This window comes from Phascolarctos cinereus, unplaced genomic scaffold, assembly GCF_003287225.1.
Source record: "Phascolarctos cinereus isolate Bilbo 61053 unplaced genomic scaffold, phaCin_HiC Scaffold_1;HRSCAF=81, whole genome shotgun sequence".
NCBI classification, from domain to species: domain Eukaryota; kingdom Metazoa; phylum Chordata; class Mammalia; order Diprotodontia; family Phascolarctidae; genus Phascolarctos; species Phascolarctos cinereus.
The window spans coordinates 195,180,308-195,195,356 of record NW_027555514.1 but is presented as its reverse complement, the minus strand read 5'-3'; the positions used below and the strand labels follow the sequence as shown (position 1 = coordinate 195,195,356).

At 35.2% G+C, this 15,049-nt stretch overlaps 1 protein-coding gene and 1 pseudogene across 10 annotated transcripts in view; one reads left to right on the top strand and one right to left on the bottom strand.

The window, feature by feature from the left end:
• Positions 1-15,049, bottom strand: part of ERC1 (ELKS/RAB6-interacting/CAST family member 1) — a 342,335-nt gene that overhangs the window by 229,513 nt on the left and 97,773 nt on the right. The gene's annotated exons all lie outside the window — the stretch shown is intronic.
• On the top strand, positions 9,063-14,421 carry LOC110218761 (peroxisome biogenesis factor 2-like; annotated as a pseudogene).

The window sequence follows — 15,049 nt, the reverse complement described above, 5'->3', positions numbered from 1 at the left end:
TGAATCGCAAATATTTTTCTTCCTCTTCTGTTGAGTTTTGTTTCCTCTTTCTGATGGTTCCTCCTATTAGTTTTAATTTTTACTTACAATTTCACTAATGTGAAAATATGTTTAACAGGAATGTAAATGTATAGCCTATATCAGATTGTGCGCCATCTTGGGGAGGAAGGGGGAGAAAAATTTTAAACTCAAAAGCATACAGAAGTGATTGTTGATAAATCAAAATAAATTAATAAAAAAATTTTTAAAAGTCACATGTGAGTCTATGCATTTGTTCTACCAATACTAGAACTGCCCTTGATGGAAGTTTTCATGACTTACATAAAAACTGCTCCTAGCACTTGACAGTCACAACTCAATTTCAGTCTCAACACTATAGTACCCAATTTGATCACCCAATTTATTCACAAACTTGACTCGATATAAAATCAAATCTCCTCTATTTTAACAGTGACAAATATGTTCCAGGTTCTGAAAATAATTCTAAAATCAATTATAAGCATGTTTTGAATAATGACACATTATTATAAGATAATCATAGAACAATGAAATATTAAACTAGAACTAAGAACCCTAGCAATCAAATAACATTTTTGTATAATATACCAGGCAAAGGCTACTCTGAAGAGAACTAAATATTTGACATATAAGTTATAATAGGTTTATTTTTAAATGAGTCCTATTATATCATAGGTTTATTTTTAAATGAGTCCTATTATATCAGTCACATTTCACATTCTTGTAATTTATCATTTATTAATATTCTAATATTAAGACTGTCATTAATATTTATCCTGAGAAATCCTGTAGTAAGTCAAAATAGACTCATGATATCTCTTCTAATAGTGTCTTGGACATATTAAATCATCTGACTTTACATTTACTTGTCTTCCCCAAGATTTTAAACTCCTTGTGAGTAGGCAATGTATCTTAAACTTTTAATTCTTCCACAGCAACCATTATGGTAGGGTGTGTGTGAATATATATATACATACATATAAACACACACACACACATATATACACACACACACACATATATATATATACACACATATATGTATATATGGCTAAATATATTTTTAAAATTCTATTTTAAACAATGAAACACAACTAGGATGTAATTAATCTATATTCTTAATTAATCAAGAGTCTTTGACAGCTTCCATAGTGAAAAGAAATAAATGGAGATGTTCATAAAAAAAGATATTGTTCAAAAAGCAGTATCTAGGATATACGCTTGACAAGTAGATTTTAGAATGGTTTTCAACAAATTTTGAAATTTTCAAAAGTTTCTTAACAAACTCTCAGTTTGTTAATCAAAAATCTCTTTTCCCAAACATTCTACTTAAATAAAATGTTACTGAGCTTTATATTTTCAGTACAGTATAAAAAGAAGGCAAACAGAGCTAGAGGGAAAGTATGGTTAAATCAAGCTCTGCAAGTGAAAACGTGACTGACGCCACTTCACTGCTCTGCCCTTCAGTTCCCTAGTCTAGAATATGAAGAGGCTGGCTCTAAATCCTATAACCCCTTTATAAATGTAACCTCCCTGACTTCAATAACCTTATGAATTAAAAAGCAAAGAAAATGTGTTGTGAGTTCTTGTGAGGTAAGTGCTTTATACCCCGTAAATGTGGCATAAATATCATTCTTCCCATTCTTGCAAAGGGCAAATTGATGCATAGAATAAACAAGCTATTTATATACAAAATCCCACAGCAAGCTAGCATATAAAGGAAAGAGTGAGGGGAGAGAAAAATCCTGACTTTTAACCTAGCAATACAACAGAGAATAACAAATGGGAGTTAATAAGGATAATTCTTTCCAAATTTACATACACTTCTCTGGTTAGACTATGCTAAACCTGAGACTCTAATAAACAAAAAATAAGGAATCATGGCACAACATGTGAATAGAAACAGTGGAAAAATATATAGTTTATTTAAAGGCAATCCTAGAAAGGAACGTCAATAGCATCACCATAAGCAAGTTAAACTTCAAGCCACATTTTGTTTTATTATCAATATAGCAATAAACAGTGTGATTTTAAAATGCATTATGAATGTAGTTCAGATTCAAAAGCTCAATTACATTTTCCATAAAAGTGACTTATTAAAATGATAATAAATTTATTTTAATGCAAAATTAATTTAAATCTAAGAGGAGAACACTAGAAAGGAGAAGTATGGTACTAATTTCATTGTAAGACAAACCAGGACATCTGCTTTTGTTCTTTTTTATTCTCTGTTCATCAAATTAAGGAAATACATTCACTGTAAGGGGTATTTAGGTCCAATGAACCCAAGCAGTTTCTGTTAACACACACACACCCCTTTTTACATGCCCAGAAGGTTGCATTAGTCATCAGTCAATCTAACACATACTCTAAGATTTCTAAATTTTTTTTAAGTGCAGTTTCCCAAATAACATGCTTTTGTAAGGCAAATGGGCATTCTCGTGCTTAAATTATTTTCCTATTAGCTGGACTACAGTGGTAGATAAGATAAATTGTAGTTGATTTCCAAATATCAAAAGTATCTAATGACTACCTCTATAATCTTTTTAAATAAGCATACCCTTACACCAAGAAAAACATAAAAGAAGACTAAATAGGAGATTCTGAATCTCTGCTCCAGGTGGTGCAGTGGATAGAGCACAGGTCCTGAAGTCAGGAGGACCTAAGTGCAAATCTGACCTCAGACCAAACACTTGACACTTACTAGCTGTGTGGTCCTGGGCAAGTCACTTAACCCCAATTGCCTAAAAATAAAAATTTGTGTGTGTGTGTGTGTGTGTGTGTGTGTGTGTGTACACGTACATATATATATATATATGTATGTATATATACATACACACACACAATACATTTATTGCGAATGTGTCTTCCTTTTTGTATGATTCCTTAAAAATTTTCTTTCATTCTCTTATGTGCAGTTTTTTAGAGTTTCAAAGGCTTTTTTGTTTCATTAATATTGTTACTGTCCCCCACCTTTATAACAAAGCAAAATAAATCCACCCTGTGATCATATCTGAAAATGTCATTCCGTACCTTGATTCCTTTACCTTGATCAGATGTGTAGCATGGTTCATTATAGATCCTTTGGAGCTGCAATTGCTTTAAGGAGAATTCTTAAGGCTTTGAGGATGAAACCTCAGAAGGCTTTGGAGACAAAACCTCTGTGCTCATTGCCTTGATACATAGCCTTGCAAGCTTCCAAGTTATGAATCACCTCTAGTTTATTTATATCCTTCTTAAACAGTGGCACTGAGAATTGAATATCAAGTAAGCTGAGGGGAAGGGAGGAGTCAGAGTAAAACGGAACTATAACCTTGGTATTTTTGTAAGCTACACCCCTACTGATGTAACCCAAACGGAACTAGCTTTTTGGGTTACAACATTACACTGTTGACTCCAGATCTTTTTTCAGAACCATCGCTGTCCATCCACACTTACATACCATCTTACTCCTGTGAAGTTGCTATTTTATAACCAAGTGCAAGATTCCTAATGAATTTAACCTAAATTGAGTCAGCCCAGCATTTCTATCCTTTGCTTTTGTTTTCTGAATCTGTTATCTACCATACATCTATTTCTCCCAGCTTTCTATCCAATGCATATTTAATGAGAAGAATAAAAAACAGGATTGACTTATCCTTAGCGTAAATGTGACTATGATAAATGAAACAGAAAGACGGCAGAGCTAATTAAATCTTACTTTGCTTCTGTTTCCTCTGCCAAAAGGATTCATCTTTGCACAGACAAAAGAAAAAGGGGCAACAGTGAACTGACATCCAAGATAAGGACATCAGAGGAGTAAGTAGCAATTTGCACTTGATAAATTCAAGTGATCAGGCGCAGAAGAAATTCGTTCTTGTAGAGCGAAATGACTGAATCAGAATAAGTAAAATCTGATAATAGCTAATGGATAACAAGTTTTGCTCCAGCCCCTTACTTACATTCTAGAATTTTTCAAGTGTGTTTCTTTTAAACGATATCATGTTGGATTTGTATTATGATCAATTATTATCTTTTACCTTTTATGGGTGAGTTTTCTAGATTTTTTTTTCAACTTCATTAATTTCTTCTTTAATTTTCAGAATTTCTATCTTTATTAGGATATTTTGATTTACTGGTATTCTAGTTTGTATTTTAGTTTAAGTTTGTTCAGCTGCCCACTCAAATCACTGATCTAATATTTCTCTCTTTTGTGGATAAAAGTAGTTACAGAATACATATTTTTCTCTACAGACTGCTTTGGCTAGACCTCAAAAGTTTTGATATGTGCCACATTGTTGTCATTTTCTGTGATGAAATTATCATTTCTATGATTCGTTCTTTGAACCACCAATGCCTAAGGATTAAAGTATTCAATTAACTTTGGATCCTTTTTCAAAAGGCTCTATATTAAATAAAAATTGTGTGGCATTATGATAAGTCAACTAGCATTTATTAAGCAACGACTGTGTGCCAGACACTATACTAAATGCGGAGGATACAAAGAAATGCACAAAAACCAATCGCTTCTTGCTCTCAAGGAGCGCATAGTCTAATGGGGAAACAGAATCCAGATAGCTATATACAAACAAAATATGTCACAGGATAAATTGATGATGGTGTCCAGGGAAAGCACTAAGATTCAGGAAGCCTGGGAAAGGCTTTTTTGCAGAAGGTGGTGCATTAGCAAGGACTCAAAGGAAGCTAGTGAAGCTGGGAGGCAGGAATAAGGGACAGCTACTGAAAATACTCTTAAGCTGGAAAATATTGAGAGTCCTACGCCAGGAACATCAAAAGGATGCCAGTTTCACTGGATCACAGGGTATTTAGAGGGGACTAAGAAATAAGAAAATTGGAAAGGTAGAATGGAGTTAGGTTATAAAAGAATTTGAAAGAGAAACAGAGAATTTTATATTTGATCCTGGAGGTAACAGGCTGCTACTGGAGTTTAAGGAGCACTGGGGGGAGTAGGGGGTGGGGTGATACGGTCAGACCTGTGTTTTAGGAAGATTAACGTGACACTGAGTGAAGAAAGAGAAAGGTGAGACTTCAGGTGCGGAGAACAACAAGCAGGCAATACCAATAATACAGATATGAGGTGATGAAGGCCCACGGCAGGGTGGTTACCATAGTGAGTAAAGGATGTGCTTCCTATTTGTGATTTTTTTTTTGTCCACTAATACATGGTTAATCGATTTTTATAAAGATTCCAATCACAGCTGAGGAATACATACACTCCTTTAAATTACCATTCGGTAACTGCCAAAGATATATCATAACTGGCTTTTCTAAAATTCTATTCAGGTCCTCAATTTCTTCTTTATTTTTTTGTTAGCTTTATCTAAGTCTGAAAAAGGCATGCTGAAGGTCTTATCTATTATAGTTTTACTGTCTACTTCTCACAATAAATTACTAATGTTTTCCTTTATTTAGATGATGTGCCATTCAGTGAATAAGGACATCATACCCTTACTTGTGGGTACTCTTCCCAAAGGAATGTAAATTTTGATCACTGATTATCTTGGGATTTAAGGGCTAGATTTTTTTTCTTAAGGACCATGCCTTAAACCCAAATCATTCTGGCTCTCACTGATTGGCCAACAATAGGTCCCAGGCCAAGCACCACTTGTTTGGGCCCTGATTGGCTCAGAGTGAATGTAAATAGCAATTGTTTCTGTTTTGGCCACAAACCCTGAGGGTTTTCACCTCCTAGGTTGATTTTTTTTTTTTGATTAGGTAAAAGAAGTCATCCTCTGTCTCATTTCTTACCTAGCCTTCCACTGAATAAGTGTTGCCTCAGTCAAACTGAGACCTGTTAGCTTGAAAAGGGTAAGGTCTCCCACTGCATTCAGAGACATCTCCAGTTGTCCTGATCTATATCTTGCCCCCGGACCCAGATGGCTCAGAAGAGAGTGAGGCTGGTGACTGCACAGCCCTCTCTCATTTAAATCCAATTCACTTGCATGTCATGGTCCTCATCGAGAATGCAGGACAAACAGCATTAAGTATTCATATTAATTCTTTGTCCCTGACATATAATTTAATTTACTCTAAAAGGAAATATTTGCCTTAATCCTATGTATTTCCACTATTGTCTTATGTGACATCATGATTAATATTCCTTTTTTTAACTTATGCAAAATAAATTCTGCTCTTCACTTTTTTTTTGGGGGGGGGCTAGGCAATGGAGTTAAGTGACTTGCCCAGGGTCACACAACTAGTAAGCATCCAGTGTCTGGTCTGAGGCTAGATTTGAACTCAGGTCCTCCTGACTCCAAGGCCAGTACTCTATCCACTGCACCACCTCGCTGCCCCGCAAGTCACTTATTTTAAGTCAGTTTAATTATTTACGTTTAAGCATATTTTTTATACAGAACATACTACTGCATTATGCTTACAGAATACCTATTCTGCTACTAATACCTATTCTGCTACTACCTTTTGCTGTTTTATGCTACATTATGCCATCTTACAGGTGAGTTTTTTCCATTGATGTTCACTGTATTAATGATAATTGTGTATTTCATTCCTCCCCATCCTCTCAACATGGCTAACGAGGTACAGTGAGCAACAGCACTGTGCCTGAGTTGAAATCCTGCCTCAAACACTTAGTAGATATTTGACTTTGACAAGTCACTGAACCTCCAGATCGTAACAGCACCTATCTCACAGAATTGTGAGGACAACATAAGTGCTTTATAAACCTTAAAGCACTACATAGATTCTAGCTATTGCTATTTTACACTTTTCTCCTCTCCTTATGCCTCTGCACTCCTCTTCAAAAAGAAGGTAGTGAGTATAGACTCTGTACTATAAAGCGTGTTCGACACTGGTAAACAATCTACTTCTGCTGCACTGGCCCCTTCTCTTCCATTCACCCAGATGCCTGGTCACAACACACGCTGTTATTCTTTTTTTTCTTCTATTAATACTCATTTCATTATCAATCCTCTATACTTGAAGCTTATTTTACTTATAATGACTCTCTCCCTGATTCTATCCACACCTTTAAAAACACCCCCTCTTCCTTTCTTGCCTTTTTTACATTTGAGTTTAATTCAAATCCAAACTCTTCATGTCTATGTGTAAATTCAAGTGAGGTTCATATGACACTTACTTCCTCCATCTTTTTCCTCCATGTTTGCATATTACTTCCTCTGACCCTGATTGTATCTCTTTATTTCATCTTTGTTCCCCACCTTTTTTTTGCTATTAAGATAATCAAAACATAGTATCACCTACAAGCAATCCATTCTTCTTATTTAGCCTACTCTATGACATTTGAAGGAATTATAATTCTAAGGGAACGCTTGTCTCTTTTCCTCTTCTTAAAATGCAAACACTTCTTCATAATACCAGCCTTTCCAACTGCTCAAATGTATTTACCTTTTTATATTCTCATAGCTTCTGTGTTTGTATTTCAAAGTTTCTATTCACTATGGTCTTTTCATCAACATAGCTTCAAAGTCTTCCATTTTATTAAAGGTTCATTTTCCCCCTTTGTAGTATTATATTCAGTTTTTCAAGGTAAGTTATTTTGAAGTCTTTATCTTTTTCCTTTTGGAATATTATGTTTATATTATATAATTGTTTATGTTTTATATTTATATTAGTATCTGCCAAGTCTTATGTGATTTGGACTGTGGTTCCTTGGTACTTTAAATTTTTCTTCCTGGCATTTAACATCACTTGACCAGGCAACTGCGGATTTTGGTTATGCTGTTCCAGAGAGTCCGGATTTCAGAGAGTTTGGATTCTTTCAGGGACCAGTGGATTAATTCTTCTTGCTTTCACTTTGCTCTCTAGTTCTAATTGAACTGAAAAGGTTTTTTGGGGGGACTGCTTGAAATACGTTGTCCAGATTTAGGGAGGGGGACATGGTTTTCAGATAGAGAAATGATTCTTAGATCATCTCTCCTTGACCTGTTTTACTGATCATTTTTTATAACAGGAACTTTGCATTTTTTTCAGCTTTAACTGTTTTTCCTATTATTCCTTAATGTTGCTTACAGTCACCGATTTCTGTTCAAAGCCCTGTGTAAACACCGTCATCCTACCTTTCAGTCTTCTTCTCCTTTATTCCTCATCATATATTCTTTGATCCAATGACACCTGGCCTCCTGGCTATTCTATGAACAAAACATTTCATTTCTTAACTCCAGGAATCTTCTCTGGCTGTCCCCCATGCCTAGAACCCTCTCCCTTCTCAACTCCTCCAACTGATTTCCCTTGCTCTGTTTAAGTCCTAACTAAAATCCTATGAAGCCTTTCCCAACCTCATTTAATTCTAGTGCCCTCCCTCTGTTAATTATTTCCTATTTAGCCAGTATACAGTTCATTTTATACATATTTGTTTGTTGTCTCCCCCATTAGACTGTGAGCTCCTGGAGGGCAGGGACTGTCTTTTGCATATTTTTTTGCATTTCAGGTGCTTTAGCACAGTTCCTGATATAGTAAAGGTTCTTAATAAATGTTTATTAACTAACTGTTTTGTGCACTCTAATTTTCAGGGATTCCATTTCTTGGTTAGGTTTTGCATTTCTTATACTTAGCTGTTCATTCTCTTTCCAATTCTTTCCTCTAATGTTCTTGTTTCATTTACAGTTTCTTTTCATCCTTAGGTTCCTTTCTTTCAGGAATTCTAATTCTTATGGCCAAGCCACATTTTTATCTGATTCTTTGCCCATAGTTGATGTGGAGTTATTCTCTTACCATAAGTTTATGTCCTAGACATCCCTGGATCCATAAAATTTCTTACTAATTGGGTTTTTTTTTGGCTTCTTATTTCTAGCCTTACTTATTGAATTTGAATTTTTTGTCAGGATAAGGTTCCATCTACAATCTAAGGATGGTGGATACCTATGTGTTCTTAATTTGTACCATGTGTTGTCCTACCACTGACCCTGACATCCACTAGTGTCTATGCACAAACTAGCATATTCCAAGCCAACCTGTATCTTCCAGGTAAAAAGCTCTATCTCTTTAAGGCTGTCAAGGGAAGCTCGTGCCAGCATGAACAAACTTTGAGAGCACTCAAAGGGTACATACAGTCTGAAAAGGCAGTGATGCTGGTAATGAGCCCAACTTTGGGAGTCAGAACACTAGAGGGTAACAGCCCTGGAGCTTCGCCTAAGCGATCCAGTCTTCCTGCTCCCTGGAATGATGCACTGCTAGAGGCTCCCGGGGTTATTGTGGTGCCACTAGCCTAGACTCAAAGGTCTCCGAGTGCTATCCTAATTCCAGTTCCTCTAGCTGGCCCCTCCCCTTAGTGCCTACAAGCTTCTGGGTGATATGACCTGGACAAGGAAAGGGCATTTATTGCAGCTTCTTTTTCTATTTGTTAATCATTATGCAGTTTGGTAATCTCCTTTGGCCTTTGCTGGAGAACATATGTGGGAACTAAATTGTTCAGCTCTGATTTACCAGACCATCCTGATCAAAAGATTACCTAACATTTTGTGACTATTTAAGAACACTCGGTGGCCCAAAATTAAAAAAAAAAAACTGACAAAATGGATGCAGGTAATCAAAGGTTGAAAATAAGCAAGAATGGGCAAAGCCAAGATGGCCAAGTAGCAAGAAAAGGTACAGCAAATTTACAACCCACTCCACCCACCCACCCCATACCCCACCAAAAAAGAAAACTCTTTCAAAAAGATCTAGAAAACATACCAAACTAAAGACTGATGGTAGAAATCCACTAAAAAATGAAAGTGATTTTTTTTTTCAGTGCAGGTGAAAACAGACAGACAGTAGATGGACACTGGGTGTACAAACACTAGCAATGGGGTTAGGCCAGAAATGTTCTACACACAGAGCACTCTAACTCAGGAAGAAACTGTGCTTCTTGGCAAAAGAGGTCCCAGATGATTACGGGAACACCTCCATATACATATCAGGGCACTGTGACGGTACTAGGTATTAACTGGCAGTTCTGTCCCTCACCACCCAGTTCTGGATCAAAGAACCATAGTGAATTGAGGAGGCAAATTTCAAAGCTCCCAGGTAAAGGAGAAAATATTACAAGCAACTGTAAAGAAACAATTTGAATAATGTGGAGCAAAATTCAAGATAACGCAAGATTTAGCAGCTTCTAAATTAAAAAACCAGAGCATGGAACATGATATTCCCAAGAACAAAGTAATGAGGTATGCAACTAAGAATAACTTACCCAGCAAAGCTGAATGTAATCTTGCATGGAAAATATATATATATAGTTAATGAACTAAAGGACATTTAGGTATTTGTGAGGAAAAGACCAGAACTGAACAGAAAATTTGAGGCATGAATAGAAAAACTGTTTCAGTGGAAGGCAGGAGGGAGTGGAGGGCTGATAGTGCTAAGAACCTTATTATCATCAGAACTGGGTTAAAGAGGAATAATATAGTAGGTAAGTTTAATAAAAAGAAGGTAGGCTAAGGAATAGGAAGGAAAGGGAAGAGAATAAGGGACAAATTCTTAGAAGGGGTGCAGATTAGGGAGGCAGTGGTCAGAAGTAAAATAGACTTCTGAAGAAGAATAGGGTAAAAAGGGAGGGAAAGAAAGATAAACAGTAAGGAAAAACAGGATGGAGGAAAATACACAACTAATAATCATAACTCTGAATGTAGACAGGATGAACTCACCCATAAAATGGACCGGATTAAAAACCAGAAACTGACAGTATGTTGTTACAAGAAACTCATTTTAAAATGAGAGATATACATAGAGTAAAAATAAAGGCCTGGAATAGAATCTATCATGCTTCAGCTAATGCAAAAAAAAAAAAAAAACCAGGGGAAGCAATCATGATCTCAGACAAACTTAAAGCTAAAATAGATTAAATTAAAAGACATAAACAGGGAAACTATATTATGTAAAAGGTACCATAGATAATGAAGTAACATCAATACTAAACTTACACGCAGCAAATGCTATACAGACAGCAAAACTTTCCCTCTCAGAACTAGATAAACCTAACTAAAAAATAAATAAGAAAGAAGTCAAGGAAATGAACAGAAACTAAGATAAGCTAGATATGATACATATCTGGAAAGAGCTGAATGAATAGAAAGGAATATACTTTTTTCTCAGTGGTACATGGTACCTTTACAAAAATTGACCATATCCTAGGGCTTAAAATCTTTACAGTTAAAAGCAGAAAAGGACAATTATTAAATGCATCCTTTTCGGATCATAATGCAATAAAAATTATATTTAATAAGGGACCATGGAAACACAGATCAAAAATTAGAGACTAAATAGTCTAATCTTAAAGAATGAGTGAGCTAAAGAACAAGTTATAGAAAGAATACATATTTTATTACAAAGAATGATAATAATGAGACAACATACCAAAACCTACAGGATGCAGCAAAAGCAGTCATTAGAGGAAATTTTTTATTTCTAAATGCTTACATCAATAAAATATAGAAAGAGCAGCTCAATGAATTGCCTATGCAATTTAAGAAAACCAGAAAAAGAACAAATTAAAAATCTCTGATTAGGGGGCACCTAGGTGGCGCAGTGGATAGAGCACCAGCCCTGGATTCAGGAGGACCTGAGTTCAAATCCGGCCTCAGACACATAACACTTATTAGCTGTGTGACTCTGGGCAAGTCACTTAACCCCACTGCCTGGCCAAATATTAAACAAACAAAAAAAAATCTCGATTAAACACCAAATTAGAAATCCTAAAAATTAAAGGTAAGAGTAATAAAACTAAATGTAAGAAAACCACTGAACTAATAAATAAAAGTTGGAGTTGGTTTTATGGAAAAAAATCAGGAAAACAGATAAACCATTGGTTAATACAATTTTTTTAAAAAAGAGAAGAAAACCAGAGCACTAATATTAAAAATGAAAACAGTGAATATATCACTAATGAAGATGAAATCAAAACAATTATTAGGTGCCCAATTATATATCAATAAATTTAATAATTTAAGTGAAACAGAATACTTAAAAATGTAAGCTACTTTAACGCTTAGAAATATAAACCTATTAAAGAAAAAAAAATTGAATAGGCCATAAATGAACTTCCTAAGAAAAAAGCATCAGGACTAGATGGATATACAAGTGAATCTACCATACATTTAATGATCCACTAATTTTGTTAAATAAAATATTAGGAATAATAAGCAAAGGAAGGGTCTTATCAAACTCCTTTTATGAAACAAATATGGCGCTGATACCTAAGCCAAGAAGAACAAAAACAAGGAAAGAAAATTATAGATCAATTTCACTAATGAATAATAAATAAAATACTAGCTAAGAGATAACAACAGTATATCACAAAGATTATACATTGTGACCAAGTAGGATTTACAAAAGGAATGCAGGGATGATTTAATGTAAGGAAAACTATTAATTGATTATATCAATAACAATAATATTTGACTGATCAATAATACTGATCAATAATAATTGATTATATCAATAACAAAATAACAAAAATTACATGATTATATTGATAGATGCAAAAAAAACTTCTGACAAAATCCAACACTCGTTCCTATTAAAAACACTTGAAAGAATAGGTATAAGTGGCTTTTTCCTTAAAATAATAAGATACATCTACCTAAAACCATCAGCAAAATTATTTATAATGAGAATAAGCAAGAAGTCTTGCCAACATGATTAGGAATTAAACAAGGATGCTCATCATCATTAATATTATTCAATATTACATTAGAAATGCTAGGGAAGATAATAAGAGAAGAAAAAAAGTTGAAGGAATCAGAATGGGCAAGGAGGTAATAAAACTATTTCTTTTTGCACATGATATAATGATGACATACTTAGAAAACCCTAGAGATTCAACTAAAAAGTTGGTTGAAGCCATAATTTTAGCAAAGTAGCAGGATATAAAATAAACCCACAGAAATCATCAGCATTTCTATATATCTAACCAACAAAACCCTGCAAGAAGAGATAGTAAGAGATACTCCATTTAAAATAACCATAGACAGTATAAAATAACTAGAAGTATGCCTGCCAAGACAAACCCAAGAACTACATGAACATAACTGTAAAACACTTTTTATACCAAAAAAAAAAAGATTTAAATAACTGGAGAAATATTAATTGTTCGTGGGTGGACAGAGCCCATATAATAAAAATGATAATTCTCCTTGAGGAACTCCAACCCGCTGGGTCTAGGGGGCAGGGAGGGAGACGGGGATTGGCTCTTCTGGGCTCAGGCCTTCCCAGATCCCTGAAGGCCCTGTCAAAATACCCACATCACAACTGGGTAGACAAATCCCCAGACTTTTCTGATTCTGTTCCTCAGGAACAAGTTCCTAACACTTTCCAACAAGCATGCTCACTTCAGGTGCTTCTCTATTTCTGTAAAAATAATTAGCAATGGAAACCACCTTACAGAGGGATTCGATCTGATGTTCTAACCTGTGGTATTCCAGTGATGCAGCCAAAATGTAGATGCTTATCTACTGAATACCAATATAGTGCCCTATTACAATAAACCAAACCAGAGTCACTGTCCTTCAGATTATGTGAAGTCCTGCAGTGAAGAAGATGTGTCTTCCAATGGAAGGAATACTGAGCACACAAATCCAGTACTGAGTATAAGTCAGCTGCAAGCCCTGGAAGTAAACAAAGCCCTGGAACAATTAGTTTGGTCCCAGTTTACTCATTGTTTTCATGGATTTAAGCCAGGGCTCTTAGCCCTGTTTGAACCTGAGGTAAAAGCATTTTTGTGGCTTTTCTTATACAGATTCACCATTTACTCCAAGACTGCCACTGTGGGACAGTCAATTATGAATATCCAGTACAAGAACGATTTTTCTCAAACTCAGAAATATCAGCCACTAAGTAAAAATCAAAAGTTATGGAATGCTATTTGCACAGCTGGAGGAAGGTGGTTAGAAGAAAGATGCTGTGATTTATTCAGTAACCACCATTTAGCACCATTCTATAAAATCAAACAGTATATTGTTGGACTTTTGAAATTAAGTAGTTTGGTTAATTTCCTGATTTTTCTTCAAAAAGGAAAGTTTGCTACATCGACAGAGCGCCTCAGGTATTCGACCCATATTTTGCAAACCCCTAAGCATTCAAGAAGTTAGCTTTGAGTACATGAACAGGGAACTTTTGCGGCATGGTTTTTCAGAATTTCTGATCTCTCTCTTACCACTTATTAATATCTGAAAGTCGAAAGCCAAATTGTCATCCTGGTGCATCCCCATCACAGGTGTTCCTAACAGTGACGATACATTAGCCACCCATGACAAAGAATGTTCCCTTTGTGGAGAGTGGCCTACTATGCCTGATACCACAGGTTGTATACATATGTTCTGTTACTATTGTGTTAACATCAGCTTCTTATTTGACATGTGCTCCACTTGTCCTAAGTGTGGCACAGAGGTGCAGAGTCTGCAGTCACTGAAGTCAGGGACTGAAATGTCAGAAGTGAATGCTCCTTAGAAACAGAATCCACCTTCTTTAAGCAAAATAGGTAATACTTAAGAATGCGTGTCAGAATCACTATTTCAAATCTCTCTAAAGATATGATTAAGACATTAATCCCTGGAAGCTACATTATATCAAATTTATTATGTAAATTCTACTACATCTCAAAAGAAAAGTATCATCAGTTTGAACTTTTAAAAGAATGACAATTCTATACAAATTAATCTACTTATTCAATGCCATCTCATAAATTACCCAAAAAAAATTATTTTATTGAGCTAGAAAAAATAACAAAATTCATTTGGAAAAACAAAAGCTTGGGGCAGCTAGGTGGTACAGTGGATAGAGCACTGGCCCTGAAGTCAGGGGGACCTGAGTTCAAATTTGGCCTCAGACCAAACACTTGACACTTATTAGCTGTGTGACCCTGGGCAAGTCATTTAACCCCAATTGCCTTAAAAAAAAAGTTGAAAATATTTTTAAAAATTAATTAAAAAAAAAAGGTAAAGAAAGGAAGTTAAGCAGTATCACAGATCTTAAACTGCAATAATGCCATTTAATAAAGCGACAATTATCAAAACTATCTGGCCAAGAAATGAAAGGTGGATCAATGGAACAGAGTAGACATATAATACAAATGATT